The following is a 25,904-nucleotide window of genomic DNA, read 5'->3' as shown; positions in this document are numbered from 1 at the left end:
TGCATAAAATTTTACAAACCAGTTTGGTTACTTTGCTCCAAGAGTTTTATAGCCATTTATGGTTTTTTCTTGCTAAACTGAAGTCAGTTCTGTTTTGTAGAAGTCACATATGCATGGCCTTCACTTCAGAACTTTCCAAGTCACAGACATGGTTTGAATCCCAGATCCCCTACCTTCTGGCCTTGGGAACTTGGGCAAACATTTCACTTCACTGTGCCTCAGTTACGGCAGGTTGTAAGGAAATCATGCTGGCTTGCCTGGCAGGATGTTGGGATGATTAAAAGGTCCTAGTACAGGAATTCGCACATTATTGTTATTACTAGCATCCCTCACAAGGACTGTCTTTAAAATCGTTGTTTGCATTTGAAACGTGATTCACTGTTTATAAAGTGTTGATATTTCTTCTGTGTAAATCTCAAGACAAGCATTAAAACTTCCCATTTTTAAATGAGAAGACCAAGGCCGAGAGATATAAAATGGATTTGTCAAAGTTCGCTTTGCAAATCATGACAGAGCGGGAAACCTGCCTTAGCTCAACATCATCCCTTATAACCTATAACCAAGATTCTCTTCTTGGCCAAACTACTCACGCTCTCCTAAACTCTTTTTCAACTAGGCTTCAACTCTTGGATTTACATGTTTATTTCTGCATTGTCTAATTTTAGCAAGTATCCTGCTATGTCTGTTTAGCCAGAATCCCCCAACCTCAATATCTGATCACTCTTCTTTTTTTTTTTTTAACATCTTTATTGGAGTATAATTGTTTTACAATGTTGTCTTAGTTTCTGCTGTATAACAAAGTGAATCAGCTATATGTATACATATATCCCCATATTCCCTCCCTCTTGCGTCTCCCTCCCACCCTCCCTATCCCACCCCTCTAGGTGGTCACAAAGCACCGAGCTGATCTCCCTGTGCTATGCAGCTGCTTTGCACTAGCTCTCTATTTTATATTTAGTAGTATATATATGTCCATGCCACTCTCTTACTTCATCCCAGCTTACCCTTCCCTCTCCCAGTGTCCTCAAGTCCATTGTATACGTCTGTGTCTTTATTCCTGTCCTGCCCCTAGGTTCATCAGAACCAATTTTTTTTTTCTTTTAGATTCCATATATATGTGTTAGCATACGGTATTTGTTTTTCTCTTTCTGACTTACTTCACTCTGTATGACAGACTCTAGGTCCATCCACCTCACTACAAATAACTCAATTTTGTTTCTTTTTTATGGCCGAGTAATATTCCATTGAATATATGTGCCACATCTTCTTTATCCATTCATCTGTCGATGGACACTTAGGTTGCTTCCATGTCCTGGCTATTGTAAATAGAGCTGCAATGAACATTGTGGTACATGACTCTTTTTGAGTTATGGTTTTCTCAGGGTATACGCCCAGTAGTGGGATTGCTGGGTCGTATGGTAGTTCTATTTTTAGTTTTTTAAGGAACCTCTATACTGTTCTCCATAGTGGCTGTATCATTTACATTCTCACCAACAGTGCAGGAGGGTTCCCTTTTCTCCACTCTCTCTCCAGCATTTGTTGTTTGTAGATTTTTTGATGATGGCCATTCTGACCAGTGTGAGGCAATACCCCATTGTAGTTTTGATTTGCATTTCTCTAATGATTAGTGATGTTGAGCATCCTTTCATGTGTTTGTGGGAAATCTGTATATCTTCTTTGGAGAAATGTCTATTTAGGTCTTCTGCCCATTTTTAGTTTGGATTGTTTGTTTTTTTGATATTGAGCTGCATGAGCTGCTTGTATATTTTGGAGATTAATCCTCTGTCAGTTGCTTCATTTGCAAGTATTTTCTCCCATTCTGAGGGTTGTCTTCTCATCTTGTTTATGGTTTCCTTTGCTGTGCAGAAGCTTTTACTTTTCATTAGGTCCCATGTGTTTACTTTTGTTTTTATTTCCATTTCTCTTGGAGGTGGGTCAAAAAGGATCTTGCTGTGATTTATGTCATAGAGTGTTCTGCCTATGTTTTCCTCTAAGAGTTTTATAGTGTCTGGACTTACATTTAGGTCTTTAATCCACTTTGAGCTTATTTTTGTGTATGGTGATAGGAAATGTTCTAATTTCATTCTTTTACATGTAGCTGTCCAGTTTTCCCAGCACCACTTATTGAAGAGGCTCTCTTTTCTCCATTGTATATTCTTGCCTTCTTTATCAAAGGAAAGGTGACCATATGCGCATAGGTTTATCTCTGGGCTTTCTATCCTGTTCCATGGATCTATATTTCTGTTTTTGTGCCAGTACCATACTGTCTTGATTACTGTAGCTTTGTAGTAGAGTCTGAAGTCAGGGAGCCTGATTCCTCCAGCTCCATTTTCCTTTCTCAAGATTGCTTTGGCTATTCGGGGTCTTTTGTGTTTCCATACAGATTGTGAAATTTTTTGTTCTAGTTCTGTGAAAAATGCCATTGGTAGTTTGATAGGGATTGCATTAACTCTGTAGATTGCTTTGGGTAGTATAGTCATTTTCACAATGTTGATTCTTCCAATCCAAGAACATGGTATATCTCTCCATCTGTTTGTATAGTCTTGAATTTCTTTCATCAGTGTCTTATAGTTTTCTGCATACAGGTCTTTTGTCTTCTTAGGTAGGTTTATTCCTAGATATTTTATTCTTTTTGTTGCAATGGTAAATGAGATTGTTTCCTTAATTTCTCTTTCAGATTTTTCATTGTTACTGTATAGGAATGCAAGAGATTTCTGTGCATTAATTTTGTATCCTGTCGCTTTAGCAAATCCACTGATTAGCTCTAGAAGTTTTCTGGTAGCATCTTTAGGATTCTCTATGTATAGTATCATGTCATCTGCAAACAGTGACAGTTTTACTTCTTCTTTTCCAATTTGGATTCTTTTTATTTATTTCTCTTCTCTGATTACTGTGGCTAAAACTTCCAAAACTGTGTTGAATATTAGTGGTGAGAATGGGCAAGCTTGTCTTGTTCCTGATCTTAGAGGAAATGGTTTCAGTTTTTCACCATTGAGAACGATGTTGGCTGTGCATTTGTCATATATGTCCTGTATTATGTTGAGGTACGTTCCCTCTATGCCTACTTTCTGGAGGGTTTTTATCATCAGTGGGTGTTGAATTTTGTGGAAAACTTTTTCTGCATCTATTGAGATGATCATATGATTTTTCTCCTTCAATTTGTTACTATGGTTTATCACATTGATTGATTTGTGTATATTGAAGAATCCTTGAATTCCTGGGATAAACCCCACTTGACCATGGTGTATGATCCTTTTAATGTGCTGCTGGATTCTGTTTGCTAGTATTTTGTTGAGGATTTTTGCATCTATGTTCGTCAGTGATATTGGCCAGTAGTTTTCTTTTTTTGTGACATCTTTGTATGGTTTTGGTATCAGGGTGATGGTGGCCTCGTAGAATGAGTTTGGGAGTGTTCCTCCCTCTGCTATATTTTGGAAGAGTTTGAGAAGGATAGGTGTTAGCTCTTCTTTAAGTGTTTGATAGACTTCACCTGTGAAGCCATCTGGTCCTGGGCTTTTGTTTGTTGGAAGGTTTTTAATCACAGTTTCAATTTCAGTGCTTGTGATGGGTCTGTTTATATTTTCTGTTTCTTCCTGGTTCAGTCTTGGAAGCTTGTGATTTTCTAAGAATTTGTCCATTTCTTCCAGGTTTTCCATTTTATTGGCATAGAGTTGCTTCTAGTAGTTCTCATGATGCTTTGTATTTCTGCAGTGTCAGTTGCTACTTCTCCTTTTTCATTTCTAATTCTATTGATTTGAGTCTTCTCCCTTTTTTCTTGATGAGTCTGGCTAATGTTTTATTAATTTTGTTTATCTTCTCAAAGAACCAGCTTTTAGTTTTATTGATCTTTGCTATCATTTCCTTCATTTCTTTTTCATTTATTTCTGATCTGATCTTTATGATTTCTTTCCTATTACCATTTTCTTAACTGTTTGGGTTTGTTCTTATAAGTCTTTTCCTTCTCTTGTGTTTCCTGCCTAGAGAAGTTCCTTTAGCATTTGTTGTAAATCTGGTTTGGTGGTGCTGAATTCTCTTAGCTTTTGTTTGTCTGTAAAGGTTTTAATTTCTCCATCGAATCTGAATGAGATCCTTGCTGGGTAGACTAATCTTGGTTGTAGTTTCTTCCTTTTTATCACTTTAAATATGTCCTGCCACACCCTTCTGGCTTGCAGAGTTTCTGCTGAGAAATCAGCTGTTAACCTTATTGGGATTCCCTTGTATGTTATTTGTTGCTTTTCCTTTTCTGCTTTTAATATTTTTTTCTTTGTATTTAATTTTTGATAGTTTGATTAATATGTGTCTTGGCGTGTTTCTCCTTGGGTTTATCCTGTATGAGACTCTCTGCACTTCCTGGACTTGATTGACTATTTCCTTACCCATATTAGGGAAGTTTTCAACTATAATCTCTTCAAATATTTTCTCAGTCCCTTTCTTTTTCTCTTCTTCTTCTGGGACCCCCATAATTCGAATGTTGGTACGTTTAATGTTGTCCCAGAGGTCTCTCAGACTGTCTTCAATTCTTTTCATTCTCTTTTCTTTATTCTGCTCTGCGGTGGTTATTTCCACTATTTTATCTTCCAGGTCACTTACCCGTTCTTCTGCCTCAGTTATTCTGCTATTGATTCCTTCTAGAGAATTTTAAATTTCATTTATTGGTTGTTCACCATTGTTTGTTTGCTCTTTAGTTCTTCTAGGTCCTTGTTAAACGTTTCCTGTATTTTCTCCATTCTATTTCCAAGGTTTTGAATCATCTTTACTATCATTACTCTGAATTCTTTTTCAGGTAGACTGCCTATTTCCTTTTCATGTTTTGGTCTGGTGAGTTTTTACCTTGCTCCTTCATCTGCTGCATATTTCTCTGTCTTCTCATTTTGCTTAACTTACTGTGTTTGGGGTCTCCTTTTCGCAGGCTGCAGGTTCATAGTTCCCTTTGTTTTCTGTGTCTACCTGCAGTGGGTGAGGTTGTTTCAGTGGGTTGTGTAGGCTTCCTGGTGGAGGGGACTGGTGCCTGTGTTCTGGTGGGTGGGGCTGGATCTTGTCTTTCTGGTGGGCAGGACCACATCCTCTGGTGTGTTTTGGGGTGTCTGTGAACTTATGATTTTAGGCAGCCTCTCTGCTAATGGGTGGGGTCGTGTTCCTGTCTTGCTAGTTGTTTGGCACGGGGCATCCAGCAATGGAGCTTTCTCCCCGTTGGGTGGAGCTGAGTCTTAGTGTTGAGACGGAGATCTCTGCGAGAGCTCTCACGGATTGATATTACGTGGGGCTGGGAGGTCTCTCATGTCATGAACTTGGCTGTCCCACCTCAGAGGCTCAGGCCTGACACCAGGCCAGAGCACCAAGACCCTGTCAGCCAGACGGCTCAGAAGAAAAGGGAGAAAAAAAGAAAGAAAAAGATAAAAAATTTAAAAAAATAAATTATTAAAATAAAAAAATAATAAAAAAAGAAGAGAGCAACCAAACCAAAAAACAAATCCACCAATGATAACAAGTGCTAAAAACTAAACTAAGATAAACATAAAAATCAGAAACAAATCAGTCACAGACAGCAAACCCCAAGTCTACAGTTGCTCCCAAAGTCCACTGCCTCAATTTTGGGACGATTTGTTGTCTCTTCAGGTATTCCACAGATGCAGGGTACATCAAGTTGGTTGTTGGGATTTAATCCTCTGCTCCTGAGGCTGCTGGGAGAAATTTCCCTTTCTCTTCTTTGTTCACACAGCTCCAGGGGATCAGCTTTGGTTTTGGCCCCACCTCTGCTTGTAGGTCACCATCAGACATCTGTTCCCCGCCCAGACAGGAGGAGGTTAAATCAGCAGCTGATTAGGGCACTCTTGCTCACTCAGGCCAGGGAGAGAGTGGGGTACAGTAGTCATATTTGAAATGCGGGGCGAGCCTGCGGTGGCAGAGGCTGCCATGACATTGCAACAGCCTGAGGCATGCCATGTGTTCTCCCAGGGAAATTGTCCCTGGATCACGGGACCCTGGCAGTGGCAGGCTGCACAAGCTCCTGGGGGGTGTGGGTGTGGATAGTGACCTGTGGTTGCACACAGGATTCTTGGTGGCAGGAGCAGCAGCCTTAGTGTTTCATGCCCGTCTCTGGGGTCCGAGCTGATAGCTACTGCTTGCGCCCATCTCTGGAGCTTGCTTAGGTGGTACTCTGCCTTCTGTGGGCACACGGGAAAGGAATCCCCTCTCCTTGTGCACCCTGAAACTATGGTCTCTTGCCTCTTGGGCAGGTCCAGACTTTTTCCCGGACTCCCTCCCGGCTAGCTGTGGTGCACTAGCCCCCTTCAGGCTGTGTTCACGCCACCAACCCCAGTCCTCTCCCTGGAATCTGACCTCAAAAGCCCAAGCCTCAGCTCTCAGCCCCCACCTGCCCCGGCGGGTGAGCAGAGAAGCATTTCTGCCTGGTGAGTTCTGGTTGGCAGTGATCCTATGTATGGGAATCTCTTTGCTTTGCCCTCTGCACCCCTGTGGCTGCGCTCTCCTCCGTGGCTCCAAAGCTGTCCCCCTGCCCACTCCCTGTCTTCACCAGTGAAGGGGCTTCCTAGTGTGTGGAAACCTTTCCTCCTTCACAGCTCCCTCCCAGAGGTGCAGGTCCCATCCCTATTCTTTTGTCTCTGTTTTTTCTTTTTTCTTTTGCCCTACCCAGGTACATGGGGAGTTTCTTGCCTTTTGGGAAGTCTGCGGTCTTCTGTCAGTGTTCAGTAGGAGTTCTGTAGGAGTTGTTCCACATGTAGATGTATTTTTGATGTATTTGTGGGGAGGAAGGTGATCTCCACGTCTTACTCCTCCACCATCTTGAAGGTCCTCCCTGATCACTCTTGATATCTAATTGGATTCCTCACCTTCCAGCATCCCTCACGTGATGTTTGATCACCCTGACCTGCCTTCAGCAAGAATCCTGTTAGGTCAGTTAAGCAAGAATCTTCCCTCACCCCAGATGTTTCCTCTTAGTAATTTTCTATCTAGTGACCCCCACCCTGCTCCTTGGCTATAAATTTCCACTTGCCCAGGTTGTGTTCAAAGTTGAGACCAATATCTCTTCTCCACTACAAGACCCTATTACAGTGGTCTCTATACTGATCTCAGTAGCCCCCCTCTGAATGAAGTCTGCCTTTCATCTTTAACAAGTGTCATGAATAATTTTTTCTTTAACACCTAGAATAGGATTTGGCTTTTCATAGGCCTTAAGAACATTTTTGTTGAATAAATGATTGAATGAAGTACCTGAAGCAAAAATTCTCTGAACTCCAAGTTCATTGCTATTTTTTTTGTGTGCTCAAGCTGCATATCTAAACCAGGGTCGTGTTTTCTTCTAATGACAGCAGAATAATGGGTATGCAGATAAAGCAGAGCTTTTTTGATGTAAGTGTGGACTGAATCACACTTATATGTTCCACAATATTAAAGGGATCCGCCTTTTTTTCCAGTGAGGCTCACTGAGTATGCAGTCTTCAGGGCACTGCATTGAGATGGCTGAAGTACCCTCAGCTTCTGGAAAGAGTGATTTAACAGCAACAAACCATTGACCAGGACACCTAAAGGGGACAGACGCTTTATAGCTAATGTCCACACAAGCCACCAAACAGGCTGCATCAGGAAACATGCCTGCATCTGAAAGAACGACACATTCCTTTGATTCCCTGAGACTGTCCAGTGTACAAGGACTATTTTTCCTTGAGTGGAAAAGATAGCATTGATTCAATGAGAAGGCTATGAGAAATTTGACTGGACTTCATATTTGAGTACTAAGAAAAAAATTGCTGGGAGAATATACTTACTTGGCAAGAAAATTTAATGGTGAATTACAGATCCCTCTAACAAAAATATTTCTGATGGCACAGGCTGCTATAGTGAAAAGAATGCTGGATGGAGCACAGAGACTGGTTCCTAATTCCAAGTCTGTCATTAAGTAGCATTGTTGCTTTAACCAAGTACTCAGCTTTTCTGAGCTGCATTCTCTTCTTGAAGTGAGTTGGTTAAATAAATAATATTAGAGCTTCCTGAATTTATATATTCATGAGAAATATTTTTGATCCACAACAATTTGTTTTTTTAAAAAACCCTCCTGCATTTAAAAACAAAAGGAACTGAGTGACAATCAGCATTGAAACAGAAATTAATTCATTAGCATTTTAAAATATCTCAATGGCAATATTTCCCAAACAATGACTCCCATTGATGACATGAGTGGGCCATTGTGCCTTTTGCCAGTAGAACAGACACCACTTTATTCTTAGCAGCTGTGATCCCTAATTGGAAAGGGGACTGGTGCAAAAATGATAAAGGGAAATCACACCACAGTGCTGAAAAACAGCATGGAGCTTAGGGGCTTCTACTGCCTTGGTCACTGTTCTTCTCTTGAGCTTCCTGTCAAGGAACTTGCCCTTTGGAGACTGAAGCCCCACAGTGGCTCAACTTTTGCTTTGGGGGTATATGCCTGAAAAGGCTCTTTTTGCTCTCTTTACTGCTAAAAAGAGTATAAAAGGGTCTTATTCATAGAACCAATTCTTCACCAATGCAGTGTCCCCCATACTCAAGCTTTACTTAAACAGTTTCTCCTATTTTCCATTTCCAAATTATTTTGAAATAGGGCAAAGCAGAAGAGAATACATTGATTCTTGAATCAAGTATTCAAGTTCCGAAGAGAGATGATTCTCTAGATTTATTAAAGTAGCCATGAGTTCTTGCTACTCCCTTTGTTGGGGAAGCTCTTTAAGTGAATGCCCAAGGCTCTTCCCTCACCCACTTCAGAGCTTAGCTCAAATATATCTTCCAGGAGCGTTTTCCTGTCCAAACATGTGCACTACCTCCCGCCCCATTTCATGTTCCCCATCCCTGATTTATTTTTCATCACACCATGTTTTTTCCCCTATCTCTTCAAGGATAGGATCTTTCTGGATATTGTCTGGATCTCAATGCCTAGAACAGTGCTTGATACACAGTATGCAACCTGTATGTATTTGTTGAATGACTAAAGGTTGGATGGCATCCAAGAAAGTACTGTAATATTTCATAAAGTGATAAATGAATCATTAAGAAAGGGAGTCCTTTGAATTCCCACTGGTCCTTTGATTTTCACTCTGGTGAAGCACAGAAGTAAATTGGCTTGCCATTTGGATGCAGCCTTTCTGAAAGTCACCTACTTCTACAGTGTTTCTTTTTTTTTTTTTTTTTTAATTTTATAGCTACTTTATTTATTTATTTATTTATTTATTTATTTTTGGCTGTGTTGGGTCTTCGGTTCGTGCGAGGGCTTTCTCTAGTTGCGGCAAGTGGGGGCCACTCTTCATCGCGGTGCGGGGACCGCTCTTCATCGCGGTGCGCGGGCCTTTCACTATCGCGGCCCCTCCCGTTGCGGGGCACAGGCTCCAGACGCGCAGGCTCAGTAGTTGTGGCTCACGGGCCCAGCTGCTCCGTGGCATGTGGGATCTTCCCAGACCAGGGCTCGAACCCGTGTCCCCTGCATTGGCAGGCAGACTCTCAACCACTGCGCCACCAGGGAAGCCCTCTACAGTGTTTCTTCACTGCTAGGGGTGATTTCACTCTCTCCAGGAGAGGAAGGCTGTTGAACACCAAAGGGACATGTTGAAATTCGCTGTGATGTCCCCCTGGCTCTCTTTCATATCACTCAGTTTTGTCTTGGTTTCTCCTGGAGGTTTCTTTCCTCCTGTCCTCTCTGGGTATTTCTTATTCCACATTCAAACAGTTAATGGTATTAAAGTACGAGAACATAGAATGAAAGCATGTTAGATTCAGGAAGAACCATTTAGTCTAGTGGCTCCTAAGCTTCCCTGCATTCTATAAGCATTTGGAGAGCTTTTGTAAGTACTGATACTCAGACTTCACCCCAGACTATTAAACCAGAATCTCTGGAGCCAGACCCACATCAAAATAATTTGAAAGCTCTCCTGCTGATGGTATCGTGTAGTAAGAGTTGAGAACTGCCTATCTATTCTGTCTCCCATTCCCAACTCAACAGATGAAAAACTTGGATTCAGATGTATTGAATTACTTTCCCATGGCTGCTTAACAAATTATCATGGCTTAAACTTCATGGCTTAAAACAGTAGACGTATTCTCTCAGAGCTCTGGAGGCCAGAAGTGGGAAATCGGTATCACTGAGCCAAAATCGAAGGAGTTGGCAGAGCTGTGTTCTCTCTGGAAGCTCAAGGGGAGAATCATTTTCCTTGTCTTTTCTGGTTTCTGGGTGCTGTGGGCGTTCCTTCCTTCCACTGACGTCTCCCTCCATCTTCAAGGCCAGCAGTGTAGCATCTCCAGATCTCTCTCTGCTCCACCTTTACACTACCTTCTCCTCTCTGTGTATCTGAAATCTCCTGCCTATCTCGTAAAGATATTTGTGATTGTATCTAAGACCTGTTTATTGGTCTGATACGATTTCAAATCCACTTGTTTATGACTTAAGTGAAGTTGTTTTAATCCACTTGTTAATGACAAAGACAATAAAAAAAAAGTTGTCTTTAGAAGGAAAGTTGTTTTGATATAAAAATGAAGGAAGCTGTTTCCAGATGTCATCTTCTTATCCATTGTCATTGATAAACACTCAGAGCTCAGCTGCCAAGGGGCCCTGTAGGGGATTTATCAATAAAAACATATGAAGAAGCAAATATGGTGTGTGGATATTTACACTATAAACACCCAGAGTTTATGAGGAATATCAGAGTTTTGACCTGGGCAAGGTAACTCTTTGCTGACCTAAACAGCTCCCTGAAGACCTTTGGTACATTAGTCCTGCCCCTGTAAAAGCAACTCTTACCAGCAGTGGTTGAAAGCTCTGTAGCAGTCCTGGCCAAGAAGATCATCTTGCCCTCCAACACCAGCGCCTTCTTTCCCTAGCAACGTGCTCTGGCAACAGGAGGATTTCACTCCAGTGAAAGGAACTCCAATCCAAGGAACTACCAGAAGCTAAGAGAGAGGCTGGAGCAGATCCTTCCCTAGTGCCGTCAGAGGGAGCATGATGGTCCTATCAACTACTTCATCTTGGACTACCAGTCTCTAGAGATGTGAGACAAAAAATTTCTGTTGTTTAAACCACTCAGGTTGTGGCACTTTGTTATGGCAGCCCTAGCAAACAAATATGATATCCCTGAAATGGTGTTCCTTTAATGAGGACCGCCTGGATGTGCCATTTTTATAGTCCTCTCATTTGACAGATTCAACAATTCCATTAGAAGTCCAGACGGTAAACAGAATAGCACGTTAGTGAAGATCAAGAAGATGGGTGCTGTTTTCCAATATGCAAACTTCTTGATTTAAAGATAAAACTGAATCCCAGGGAGGTGATGTAGTCTGTCAAGAGGTTCTCAGGACTACAGCTAAATGTGTCAAATTATTGGATCCCAAAGAGTGGCTGATTGCAAAGCCCCTCCTAGTGTTGGTGGGGGTGGTATATATGGATGTGGGCTTTCCTGAGTCATTTAATCAATTATTACTTATTGCATGTTGGTTATACAAAGTTCTGATCTCCTCCCTCAGAATAGTGAACATTTTCATGGAAAGAAAGTTGTGGTCAGAAGCTGCCAACTACCATTTTTCTCCACATTTGGGCATCCTGAATAGAGAAAGCAAGAAGGAGGGTGAGGATAAACCAATCTATGTGCCCTACTTTCTTTTCTCTTCTCCCCACCTCCTTTTTCAACTCAAGATTTTCCTTTTCACCCACATGCCTCATCCTAGATTTGGGCAAGAGGAGCCTTTGACCTAAGACTGTTTTCGAAAGTCTCACATAACACACACAGCTCAGGCATCAACAAAACATTTTTCCACTCCCTCTCCTGGATGGGACAAGATAGTGGAGACAGACACTATATCAGGGCGTGGAAATAATTTAAGTGGCAGAACTCTTAATCAAGAGAAAGAAAAATTAATTAACAAGTTCTTCCTCTCAGGTAGCATGAAGCCAATTTTACATAAGGAGATAGGGTTTCCAGGTAGGGACAAGAAGGCATACAGTAACTGGCACAACATGCCAAATGAGAAATATTTTGCAGTGTGAAAAATTCATATTACTTTTAGATTTGTTTATATGTAGGTCAAGATCTATGCTGTCCAATATGGTGGCTATTTAGATTTAAATAAACTGAAATTAAACGAAATTAAAAATCCAGGTCCTGGGACTTCCCTCGTGGCCCACTGGTTAAGACTGTGCGCCTCCAATGCAGGGGGCCAGGATTCGACCCCTGGTCAGGGAACTAGATACCGCATGCCACAACTAAAAGATCCTGTGTGCTGCAACTAAGACCTGGTGTAGCCAAATAAATAAATAAATAAATAAATTGTTTTGTAAAAAAAGAGGTTATTTAAAAAAAAAAATCCAGGTCCTCTGTCCTACTCACCACATTTCAAGTGCTCGTTAGCCACACGTGGAGCATGGCTACCATACTGGACAGTTCAGATATAGAACATTTTCATCATTGCAGAAAATTCTATTGGACTGCATTGGTCTGGATGTAATGAATGTGGAGCATGATACTGATCTTTCACATTGGCAATTAGATTGGTACCGAAGCTAGGATTGCAAAAGTTGTACTTTATAAAAATATTTAATATAAGTTAACAAATTCTCAAAAAAAATATTCAGCTTATTTAAGTAATTAAAAGATCAATCAGGAAAGGCCTAAGATAATGGCACCAAATGGTGGGTAAGGTAATAAAGTGTGCAAAGTAGAATGTTGGCTGAAATACAGAAATATTTTGTGTGCCATGTAAGGTACATCATCTGAATTTGTTACTGGGAGAATGGTCTTGATGTTCATAGCAATGACACTGGGAACAAATCAGAGATTACATATGTTTTCTGGATCTAGTCAATGGAGGAACATGTTGATGAAACACATATCAAGTCTGACATCATAACTACTCTCAGACACATGCTGAGAATAATGACTAAATTATTCTTAGAGCGACAAAATTAAATGTAGATAACATATGAGATTCACTAGAAGAGAGAAATGAAACGCAGGTCTTATAAATTTGCATATTTCATAAAGAGATGCTAAATTTACAGTGCATTTGTGCCTTATATGATAAAATTATTTTATGACATTTTTGTGATAATAATTTATTATATGTGACCACGTCAAAAATTTTTAAATGACATGTAAAATTATGGTTAATTTCTGAATCTGTTTTGCTTAAAGAATTCATTGACAGTGCTAATTGCTATTGTCTCAGAAGAGGGAAATTTCTCTACACTGAATTTAATTTAAAAAACTGAGAACTATGATGACTCAAGAAAGTTTGTCTAATTCGGCTTTGCTGTCAGTAGATCCCAGATTACGTGAAAAATATTTAACAATGTAGTTAGTCATGTGCTGAAATAAAGGCAAGACATATTTTTATGAAAAAATATTATTTATGAATGGCATGTTTTTAGAACTCATTCTGACATTGGCAGCTTACCAACAGAACACTGTAACGAATTAAATTCAGTTATCTTTGATATTATACTGACAATCATTTAAAATTAACAGTATTAAAAATATTTTTCAATTTTGTCATTATGAAGGTATACTTTTCAAGGAAGGTGGATAGAACATATTTTAACCAACAGTTTGTCAGCTTGATTTATACCTTTAAAATATATTGTTATATGGTATATGGGCCTCCATTTATCTCCTGGCCTTTGGTTTGGGAATGATAAGAGTGAGCCTGGCTGTCAGTCCTTCTGGAGGAAGTAAAAATGCCTTTTCCCACGGGTTAGTTAGAGCTTCCTGTTTCAGACACCCAGGGAGTTTACAGAGACACGTTCACTGGGTTCTAGTTCAACTTCACGGTTCAACTTCACGGTTCACCTGTACCAGTCACGTAGTTTCAGACATTTGGGGTGAGAATATTTACAGAAGATTGTGCTTAAGTATTTGCAATGGGTTATACTTCAGTGGATACTGACCAGTCTTACGGCACCTCTACAATTACAGAACAAGAGGAAGGAGAAATGATTAGGCTCTGGTGTGAGGGATTTCACTTGTGCCCCAGGAAAAATGTATTTGGGAGCTGAGTATCCTTAAACCTTGGACTGGTTGATTGAGGGGAAAGGTGGGAAGCTCCACCCCTCTTCCCTTGGGCTCTGACTGGATTTCTCTGATTTGCATGTTATGAATCTTGTGGAGTCTTGTCTGAAAGCAGAGGAATGGGACATATGAACTTTTTTCCAGTTTTATTAAAGTGTAACTGATGACAATTGTAAATATTTAAGGTATACAACTTGATGCTTTGATATATGTACACATTATGAAATAATCAATACAGTCAAGCTAACTAACATATCCATCACCTCAATAGTTACCATTTTCTTTTTTCTTTTTTTTTTTTTGGTAGAGTCCTTACAGGTCTAAAAGATGAGGATTCTGTGGCCTGCTGTTTAAGCATTGCACCGTCATATCACTGTAGCTCAAAGGCAGGAAATGAATTTTACCCCAGTTTCCAAGGAAGTAAATAATAGTCTCCATGAGCTGTAAAGGCACACGCTCTTGCCGTTTTGCATTCTTGCTAAAGCCAAAGGGAACCCTTCTACACTGGGGACCTTTGGGTTCTGTTTTACCAGTGACCTAATCCATTGTGAATGACCACCAAGAGAGTGGCCTGAATTATGCTCCCACTGTTCACATAGCTGTCACATTTCGTAACAAAGACTGGCTTCTCAGACGTGTGTCCTATGTGAAAGTGAGCTCTAGCCTGGGCTGACATTCTGTCCATCCCAGGCCCAGAGGGGAGGGGAGTTCCTGGAGCCACTGCTTGAAAGGGCTCTGGGCTCAGGTTTCCCAAGAGCAGCTGCTGGTCGTTTGGGCATCTGAAACCTTTGAATAGAACGTGTGAGGTGTCTGTCTGACTTGCAAGGAAAGCTCTGGCAGCTCTGAACTCAGGGAATGAAATGGCTTTGGAAGGGAAAGATGAGAGGTAGCAGGAAAGGGGAGAGGCTGCCGGATGAAACGGGCAGGTGTCTGTGGGCTGAGATGGGAGAAAGAGGGGCATGCCTCCAAAAAGAAAAGGAAACAACTTCAAATTAGTTTTTGCTGTGTTTTTGTATGTCAGAGGGAAATGCTTGTGTGACAACTGGCTAAAATGAAGGCCTGGGGCCCCTTAGAATGTAAGCTGATGAGGCAGAGATAAAATGAAGATAGAACCTGTTTAGCTCCCTGCTTCAGGGCCAGGCCTGAGATACTGAGTGTGTAGGAGGTGATCAATAAATGCCTTCGAATTAACCAGTGAGTGAATGGCTCAGCAAACCTGTGAATTTCATGAGTGGCCACATGGCCTACTGGAAAGTGCTTGAAGGTTCGAACAGACATGTATGGATTTGAGAATAGTGGCTCCTCTTGTGTGATCGCAATGCTTTCAGCCTCGATTTTTCCATTTTTAAAATTTGCTTGGTGATAACCACTTTGCTCAGTTGGGTGAGAATTAAATAAAGTGCCACATGTAAGTTCTATATATATTTATTTATTCTGAGGACTTAATTCTCCTTAATCCTTTTACTTTTTCCTTTCTAGCAGCTGGGGAAGTATAGTTGTAATAGACCAGCCCATAGAATCTGCTTCTTGTTCTCAAAATTATCTGATACTTAGAAATAAGGCAAAGAGGACTGCGTGTCCTTTCAGCGTCATTCTGGAACATTGACTAATAGACCTACCCAACGACTACTTAATAATCAAGGAGAAAATGCCTGTATTTTTTATGGATCAGGGCCCTAATTCTGTCATGTTACCTTTTTTTTTTTTTTTTTTTAAGATTAATCAGATGGTAGCTCTCATTGTGCTGCTGTTCTTTTTTATTTATTTATTTATTTATTTATTTATTTATTTTTGGCTGTGTTGGGTCTTCGTTTCTGTGCGAGGGCTTTCTCCAGTTGCGGCAAGTGGGGGCCACTCTTCATCACGGTGCACGGGCCTCTCACTATCGCGGCCTCTCTTGTTGCGGAGCACAGGCTCCAGACGTGCAGGCTCAGTAGTTGTGGCTCACGGGCCTAGTTGCTCCGTGGCATGTGGGATCTTCCCAGACCGGGCTCGAACCCGTGTCCCCTGCATTGGCAGGCAGATTCTCAACCACTGCGCCACCAGGGAAGGGAAACCCCCTGTCATGTTACCTTTTAACTGGTAGATTTTTGTTTAATAGAGATGCAAATTTCTGTCTCGTAGAAAATTTAACTACAGAGGACAGTTTATTCGTTTTCTACCTAACCTAGCAATTTTACTCCAATATTCTTTCTTTAATCCCTATAAATTCTCAGTTCCTCAAATGCTCTTTGATACTATTTTACGATTCTGCTGATTCCCTTTTAAATTAGTCAGATAAATTGATCATTCCATATTAAATTAGTTAAATAAATTGATCATATGAATCATGTTTTTAACTTTTTGAAAATCATACTTTGAAGTATTTAGAGATCTGCATCTTTTGCTAGCAATCCTAGAACATAGTGGGCACTCAACATAGGTTTTTTGAATAAATGAGTGAAGAATAAACTAAAGCATGAACTACTAAAGGAGGACAGAAGGAACCCTGAGTTCCACCAGCTTTTGAGAAAAATAAAATATTTAATGAGTTTTTCATAATGTTAAGTTTATAGCAGAATTTTAGAATTCTGAGATAATTTCCTTCTTACTGGGGTTAAAATGTTCTTTATATTATGAAATTATGGTAATAATAGTTTGAATTTATTTTTGAATGCTGTCATTGAAGACCAGAAATTGGAAATTTGCATCTCTGTGCTCGTTCATAGTTTTTAGAGATGTCTTTGGCCCTTGTAATCCACTTTATCTCTCGGATTTCCTCTTCCCCTGATATGATCATTATGGGAAGATGAAATCTCATTTACTTTAAACAAGTCATGTAGCTTTCAGCAAGATTTCCAAGACTTGCTATCATTAAGAGAAATGGCTGTTTTTGAAAGACATTGTGCATGCAAGCTCTTTTATTTTATTCCCACTAATTCCAGTTTTTAAGTAGCTTCTAGGATAAAGAAGAAAAAACCACTTCCTTTTACCATAAAAAGAAACAAGACAGTATAGTCTATGTCAAAGTTTCATGTAATATTATTAAGCAGATACAGTGCCTGGAATATATTAGGTGATCACTTCCTGTTTGTGGAATGCCTTTAGGCAAGGTTCCTTCTTGTTTCCTGTCTTTCATTGGTCAGGCCTCACCCTCTAGGGTTTTAACTCATCAGCATTTTACATCTTGGTAGAATGAAAGAAAAATATAGGCATCTATAATATCTCTATATCATAAAACATAACCAGTAATAATCCTATGGGTATTACATGACAAAATTATGGGAAGTATTTTTAAAAATCTTTTTATACAATTGTCATTATTAGGAAATGATAGGAGTGGATGGTAGCAATAACAAGTAAAGCAAACCTTCTAAAAGAGAAATCACACATGCCTCACATTCCCTTGGGAGGCTGAAGCAAAGATAAAAGTGCCAATGGATTAGCCTTAATTATTTTTATTACAACAGATGACGGTGCTTTGTTCAAAACAGTTGCTGAGAAAATATACTCAATCAGAAAGAACACAAGAGTCAGAGGAAAAGTAATAAACCATTGTCAAACAGAAAAAATGACAAGTGATTATGAAACTCCTTTATGTCTCATGATATAATGATGAATTGACACTGAATTTCCAACTAGTCGTCACTAATTTGTAGCAAAGTAAATTGTCTACAAATCTTGCAGAAATATAGTCACTGTTATAAAATTATGGCTATACTTTGCAGAATAATTTTTCCCCTTCATTTTTGATTTATCTCTAAGTAGATCATATATGATCATATATTTATGGATAAGAACTTTTTGAGACACTCTTTTCTTGTTTAATTACATCATTGCTGTTTGCTTCAAGGTACACGTTTGGGTGAGTACTGAAAAGACTTAAAATGAGCAGGTATTATTTTTTCACTCAGAAAATAATATGTGCTCACTATGAAAAAGTGCTCTTACAAAAAGAAAAAAATTATCTATATTCTCAGTGATAATCAGTGTTAGCATTTCAGTGCATTTCCTTCCAGTTTTTAAAAAAATGAATCATTTATTTTTTAACATAGTTGTGATCATACTGAACATACAAGTTTGTGCAGGACCTTGAACTAGACCTTAGCAATTCTTTTTAATGAGTGATAGGAAAAAAAAGCCAGGATAAATGAAAACCAAAGATAGATGAAAACTCTCATTGTAACTAATAGTCCAAAATTCCTCTTCCACCAAATCTTTTTTTTTTAAAGGCTAAAGAGCACCTTCTTACCTTTTCTTTTTTTTTAAATAAAGGAATTAATTATGTGGTTATTGTGATTCGTTCATCATTATCTCATGTGAGCTTCCTAGCAAATACAGTAAGTAATAGTTGTACCACGAATAACATTAACTGAAACAGTCAGGTCTAAGAATCACGTGTCTGAACTCCACAGACAGTGTTCTTTCCATTACATCAGACTCCCACCCTGGGGATTTGATCGGATGCAAATACTTTCGTAAGCTCTTCTTTGGTCACAATTGTCTTAGTCATCTTGTTTGGCATCTGGACTTGAATAAGTTGAGGAGATCTTGGAGTCTGGTCTAAACACTAAGGACCATGCCTGGATCCCAGTTCTGGAGGTTGGTTTGTTCTGTTGTGCCCATGATATGAACATTAGAATATACGAAAGGCAGATATTTTGGTTGGAATCTTTGTTCCATTATTTCTAGTTGTGTGTCTGAGCCTTAGTTTTCTGATCAGTAAAATGGGAATAATATTATCCTGGGACATAATATTATCTCATGAATTTTGCATATGATCATACACCTTAGAAGTGACTGATAAAAAGCGCTCATCACGTATTAGCAGGATAAACCAGGCCAACAACAAGAAGATATAAACCCTTAGATTATGCTGATAAATAACTAAGCCTTCTAAAGACTAGGGGTTGTGGAACACTTGGCTCCACACTTAGCCTTGCATACAAGAAGAGATGGGGAGATAGTCAGGACTCTGGGTGAGAAAAAGGATGGAAGTAATCCAAACAAAGACTTTCTCACTGCTTTCCAAATTGATAGCAGTGACCCACCATACTTGTCTTTGAACCTCCAGTGCCCCAATGCTTGTTAAGTGACTATATGTGCCAGAAACCTTTCTAAATGCTAGGGACTTCCAATAATGGTTTTTCAAATGAATCAGTGTGTGGAGGGGGTGACTTAGGCATGTTGTAAAGGGACATTTTAAAACAGTTTTTATCCTCTTTTCTTCCTCATCCTGCCCTTCAGTTTGGACCAACCTGCAGACAGTCATATTCTGACTTTGATATTATTTAGTCCTGGGATTTGAGCTCAAGTTTGCCTGATTCCATACCTGGTTTTTCTTCTGCTATCAACACCTGCCATGTATCCACCTCCATAGTAGCCTCACAAGGGACCCAATAAATGTAAATCTTTGGAAATCTACATTCAAAGAACAGAGGGGACAGGACCAAATATAAGAAATAATAGTGACCCATGTAAGACAGTATATTAACTCCTTAATTATCTCCCCTCACCAGAATGAGGCATACCACATGAGTGAATTTTCCAGGTAGTTGAGGTACTGCTTCTGCAAGGTTCAATAAAATTTTGATTTTCATCACTTTTTATGGTGAGAAATCATATGCTAGGACAATGTATTATTTTCTACATTCTTAATCAGGCAACACTGAACATAATTTTACCTTTTTTCAAGGATTGGGACATTATTATTTTGCTAATAAATGTCCTTGGGACTTTGGTCTGTTTCTTCTCTCTCTCATTTCCACTTAGTCTGGATCTCAATCATCACTCCTGCCATGTCTGTGAATCCTTTCTTTCTCTTTTTCTTTCTTGGTTTCTTCTTCTGTTTTGCTGGTGCTACTCTTTCTGGACTAAAAATCAGACGACTAAACAATTAAAACTATAGCCAAGGTCTTGCGTCCACAGAATAAAATGCAAGTTTTAATAAGGATGCTATTTACTCTGTTTTCCCATTTACTTCAATCATGGGTGTTTTCAAGGTAGCAGGGGAAGGGGTGCTTAGCCAGACACAGACTGACCTCCAGGTAAGTAAATGTGAAGAACTGTAGTAACAATTCTTCACGAAAGTCAAGTGTGGCAAGAACAGATGGAGGAAGCAAAGGCTGGGTAGTCACGGCTGGAGCTAGGTCTCTGGGAAGGATGGGACTAGGAGGTGGGGAGATACAGAAGAGGAGATAAATGACAGGAGACAAAGCCTGAGAGGATGGGAAGTGCCAGAAGGGAAAAGGAAATGGGCTAACACATATTATGTATCTTCTACAGCCTGGCTATTCCATCACTCCTCAGAGCACATTATGTAGGTGCTATGACATGTATATGAACCCCTCCCCCCAAAAAAGATTTGCTCTTTACCCTTCCCTTGCCTTCTCCTTTGTCCTTTAACTTCCTGTTGGGTTTGGTCAATGGGAGACATTGATAGGTAACTGGAAGGCAAGAAGAGAGTGAGGTCAGGGTATAGTACCAACCGTCTTCTGGGATAGGACAGCCTCATTTTAAAGAGGACACCAAGGAAAGCTTTAGAACCTTCTCTCCCGTGATTTTATTTGGTGAGCAAATAAAATCTGGGTCACTTCTCTGGGTCACTGCGGGTTGGGTGAATCCTTCAATCTTCTTTACACAGCATGGTCCCAGTATCTCCCCTCTCCCTTCAGGCCTAGTGTTGTAATAGCTCCCTGCTGCAGATTTCCTCTAAACTCTGCCCACACCTTTGTGAACAGTCCTTGTATTAAATTCTCATCAATTACCAATTTTATGGTGTCATCATTATCCTGCTGTTACCTTGACTGACCCAGGCACTGTGTTTTTATTCTTCTGTTATAAATGGGATAAGTGAATTTTAGAGATTTTTATGTAACATGCCCACACTCACACATCTAGAAATAGTTGGTTCTGGGATTTGAAGCTAGGTCTGTCCAATGTTTCTGTCCTTTGCATCATGCCAGGCTGTATGAGTATTTATGGGGGAATCTAGGGGACCAGTATCTCTAGCTGGGTGGGATCCCACTATGAAATGAAAAAGAAAAAATTTTGTTCTATATATGTTATTTGACTGCCTAACCAGGGCAAGATGCTATAACTGTAGGATCATAGGACATTAGACCTGGAATCGTTCTTACCTGTAAAGAGTTTTCATGCTGTGCTCAGTGGAGCCCTAGCAGTTCCACACAGAAGCATCTAGGATTCCAAGAGGAGTGGGTTGGCCTTAGACATGCTCGTCTGTTTCGTTGAGAGCAGATATACTTTAATCAGTTTTATTGTTTTCTTTCCCCCCCTCTGTGCTCACCAAATAAAATCACAAGAGAGAAGGTTCTAAAGCTTTCCTTGGTTTCTTCTTTAAAATGAAGCTGTCCTATCCCATAAGATGGTTGGTGCTATTATTGAGTTCACACATATAAAATACCTGGCTCTCAATAAATATATATTTTCTTCATATTTTCATTCTTTTTGAGTATATCCCGAGAAGAAAATCCAGTTTAGGCTGTGAAATTTTTCAATCCAGTCCCTGTCTCAGTAGAGATAGATTTAACCATTAATAATTCCCTAAGTATTGCTTTGGTCTTGTATCCGAGCAGGACCCTATGGGGCCTTCCCAGACAGATCCCTCCCCCATATCCTCTGCTGTAGTTCCTCTCTGAAGTACCCAGATAATTGGTGCACACTTCCTGAGTTGTTTTACAGACACTAAGAACCACTAGCAAAGGGAAGAAATTAACTACTTCATGATCATGAGCACGCAGCCCCAGACCTACTGTCAGCTAAGGATTGATAATGTTAACCCTTGTGACACCACCCTGTTACCTCACCATCAACCAATCAGAGGATCGTGCACGAGCTGATCACATATCCTGGGATGCCCTTCCCTCACCTTGCCTTTAAAAATGCTTTTTGCTGAAACCCTTCGGGGAGTTTGGGGATTTTGAGGGCGTGAGCCCGTCTCCTTGCAGGGCCCTGCAATAAACCTTTTCTGCTCCGAACTCTGATGTTTCAGTATCGTTTGGCCTCACTGTGTGTTGGGCACATGAACCTGTGTTGGGTAACAGTCCAAAAAACTGCAGCAACTGGAAAGTGGAGGAGAGGAATATGAGCTCTACTCTGAGCTCTGACGAGCCAAACATATGCTTTCTCTGGTAGGATACAACTGTGTAGCCACTCTAACTCATGTTGATGAGCATATGATCAAATGGTTAATCCATGAAATATAGGCTCTCACCCATTTGCAAACAGCTGCTCCTGATGGCCTTCACCCACCTGAACATCATTATCATTCTCTACTCTTAGGGCTAGCTAGGCACATCCTGAGCTGGAAGAATATCCTTTGCTAGGCATTTATCTTGAGCAGTGTTTTCCCAGCAACATTGTTTGAGAACCACTGATCTAGACAGCTAGGTGGAAGGTATACTCCACATGTATATGTACACACTCAGCTGTGTGTGCACACAAACATCCACACACAAAAACACACTGCATCCACTCTTTGTAGTGTAATGTCAGTCACTAAATACTTCAGTATATCACATCAGTGGTTCTCAAGCTTGACTGCATATTAGTAGAATCAACAAGGGGTCTTTAAAATTTTTTAATGCCCAAATGACATCCCAGACCATCTAAATCAGAAACCCTTGGAGTGATATTCCAGGTTATTCCAAAGTGCAACCAAGTTTGAAAATTGGTGGACTAGATTAGATGCTTCTTATGATGAGATGCCCTTGGAATGCATTTACTTTCTAAAAATAAAATATTTTAATTTTTATAAATGGCCAAATTTCATACAGGCTTATTTCTGCTTCTGACTGTGATGGAGTAACTGTGATGGGACATACCCATTCACAGTAAACAATGAGAAAACTGCATGAAATATATGAGGTAACTGTTTCTGGACAGTAGACAACAGGCAGTGCAGGGCTGTGATTCATGAGAGAAGAGAAATAAATAACGTGAACTTTATGTTCAGCTGGGCTGTCTGTCCAGAGGCGCTTCCCAGATTGCAGTGAAGGGAGGGGAAACTCAAGCAGAGCATAGGAGGAGACGGAGGCTGGAATTTTGGAAGAGTGACGTGTCTGGAATTTAAGGGTCAGAGTACCAGAAAGGAGGGAGCTGCCTGGAAAAAAACCCCTCCAAAATCTGCATAAAGGCCCCCTTGAATATAGTGTTGAATAGTAACCTACTGATGTGAAAGGTGAGCCTCCATGAGGCTGGGCAAAAAAACAACCAAGGAATTGTAAACTGAAGGGTTCCTAGAACACACATGGGGCTGGGAGATGTCTGAGTTTTGGTCAACCCCAGTAAAGAGCTCGTGTTGAAGCCCTCAGGACACTGGAGGGTCCTGCCTTACGAAGGAGAATAAACTAGCTCTAGAGTTAAGGACACTTGAAACCTGCACTAAAAAGCTTGTAAGAAAACTTTGCAAATTTCAAGCTGAATAACAAGTACAGTAATTTAAGTGACTGCCTGAATGAAGTCCAATGCCTTTTAAAGGAATGTATATTAAAAGAAAATCCAGCACTCAACATTATAAAATGCACAGGGTCCAAGGTCTAATAGAAACAAAATACTAGACATGTGAAGAAGTAGAAAAAGTACAACCTACTACCAGGAGAAGCATCCGTTATTATAAACAAAACAAAAGTGATAAAGGTAATGGAATTAGCAGATGCGGATCTTAAAACAGCTAATATAAATGCCTTCAAGGATTTAAAGGGAAATATAAGCCAAATGAGATATTTTACACTCTCTTTTTAGTACTAAATCTTTGAAATCCGTATGTGTTTTACACCTACGTCACATTTCAACTATTGGACTAGCTACATTTTAAGTACTCAATTGCCACATGTGGCTAATGGTTACGCTATTGGGCAGCACAGCTCTGGTCTATCAGCCTCGTTTATTTCCTCAGTTACATTTGACCCTTGAACAACAGGGTTTGAACTGCTTGGGTCCACTTATACGTGGGTTTTGTCAATAAATCCATACTCCAGTACTGCAGGATCTGCAGTTGGTTGAATCTGAGGATTCAGAACTGGATACAGAAGGCTGACTGTGAAGTTACACTCAGGTTCTCAACTGCACAGAGAGTCAGCGCCCCTAACTCCAACCTTGCACATGGGTCAGCTGGATTTATTGCCATCTGAAAACGATACACTTCGGATTCATTTTTCTGTCTCACCCTACTAGAATATAAGCTCTAACAGAGAAAGGACATTGTCTGGTTCACTGCTGTATGCCCAGTGGCTAGAACAGAACTCAATAGATGGTAGGTACTGCTATTTATTTCTCGAATAAAAAATGTTTCAAGAGAAGACCTCAATACTATATACAGCATATAGGGATTCTAAGAGCTACATTCTAAGAACAAGAATGGCCCTTAGAGGAGGTTTAGTCAGTGTAGACTTTGAAATTTGAGAGATATGGGTTTGAATCTCAGTTCCTCATCCGCAGTTCTGTGACTTTGGGCAAGTTATTTAACCTCAATGCAGGGATGTCCAAGGGGGGTGTGGTCCAAGAACAGTTGGAGAGTATTTTATCTTCGATATTGTTTTGAATTGCCAGGGCATTATGATAATAAAATGTCTTATTTTTCTTATTAAAAAAATCCAGCATACAATGCATCCCCTCATTGTCTGCACGTGGAGTGTGGCACTCTCCTCCATCTATGCTATTGCCACTGTGAGCTTGTGTTTTCTCATCTTTAAAATTATTTTTGTCATTTTTATTTACCAAATATGTTTATAGCCCTTCGTATGTGCCAGGCATATTTTCAGTGCTTTATATATATAAATCTGCTTAATCCTAGCAACAATCCTGGGAGGAATTTTTTTTTAATTTTCATTTTATAGATGAAGAGACTGAGGCCCACATTTGCAGAGCTGGGAAGAAGCAGAGCCAGGGTTTTAACTCAGAATCTGACTCCAGAGAACACAGTCTTATGTTGCTTCTCAATAATAAGACCCTGCACACAAGGTTGGAGATACTGTGTGCAAAGTGGAAGGCACAGTGTCCAGCTCATAACAAATATTCAACAGACAGAAGCTGTTCTCATTATTGCTAGTAATAGTATTTTGGGAATCTGAAATCATAGGGAGGGTACCTGACTCGTCCAGGTGCACACTACTACTCAGAAGCAGCGGGGGCTTAAGGTATAACCTGATGACTACCAATCAAGCCAGGTCTGTCCTCAACCCTTACAGGAAACTAAAAAGAAATAACCACTGGAGGAGTAAGGAAAGTGTTGACATTTTAAATAAACTGAGAGCTCACATTTTTCTCATATGGCTTGAAGGTTCATCTTATCTGATCCTGAGAATTCCCTAATACCTTCCAGAAGGATTTCTATATGGAGCATGTTCTAAAAGACTCTCAGTCTTTTAGACTGAGAATGTTCTCCCAGTCTCTTACCCACAGAACAAGAATAGTATTTAGTATTCTAAGGCTGTGATACATCATTATTTTATGTTTTTCATAATTTTTAAAAGCATGATTTAAACTTTGAAAAACTTTAAAATTATGGTATAACTTACAGTAAGGTGCAATGATTTTAAGTGTGCAATTTGATGAATTTTTACATGTGTATGTGTTACCACCACCCAGATCAAGACAGAATGTTTTCAGTGCCCCAGAAGTCTCCCTCATGCTCCCTCCCAGATAATACTACCCACTGAAGAAGCACCATTCTGACTTCTACCAACTTAGATTTGTTTTGCCTATTCTAACACAATTTGAATGGAATTTGGGGTCTGGCTTTTTTTGTTCCACGTTGCCTATGAGATTTATCTGTATTGTTGTGGGTAACAGTAGTTCATTGTAAATTTCTCAATAGAATTCCTTGGTGAATAAATCACAATTTATTTCTCCATAATAATTTTTGTTTTT

This window comes from Balaenoptera musculus, chromosome 17, assembly GCF_009873245.2.
Source record: "Balaenoptera musculus isolate JJ_BM4_2016_0621 chromosome 17, mBalMus1.pri.v3, whole genome shotgun sequence".
NCBI lineage: Eukaryota > Metazoa > Chordata > Mammalia > Artiodactyla > Balaenopteridae > Balaenoptera > Balaenoptera musculus.
This window is presented reverse-complemented; position numbering follows the sequence as displayed.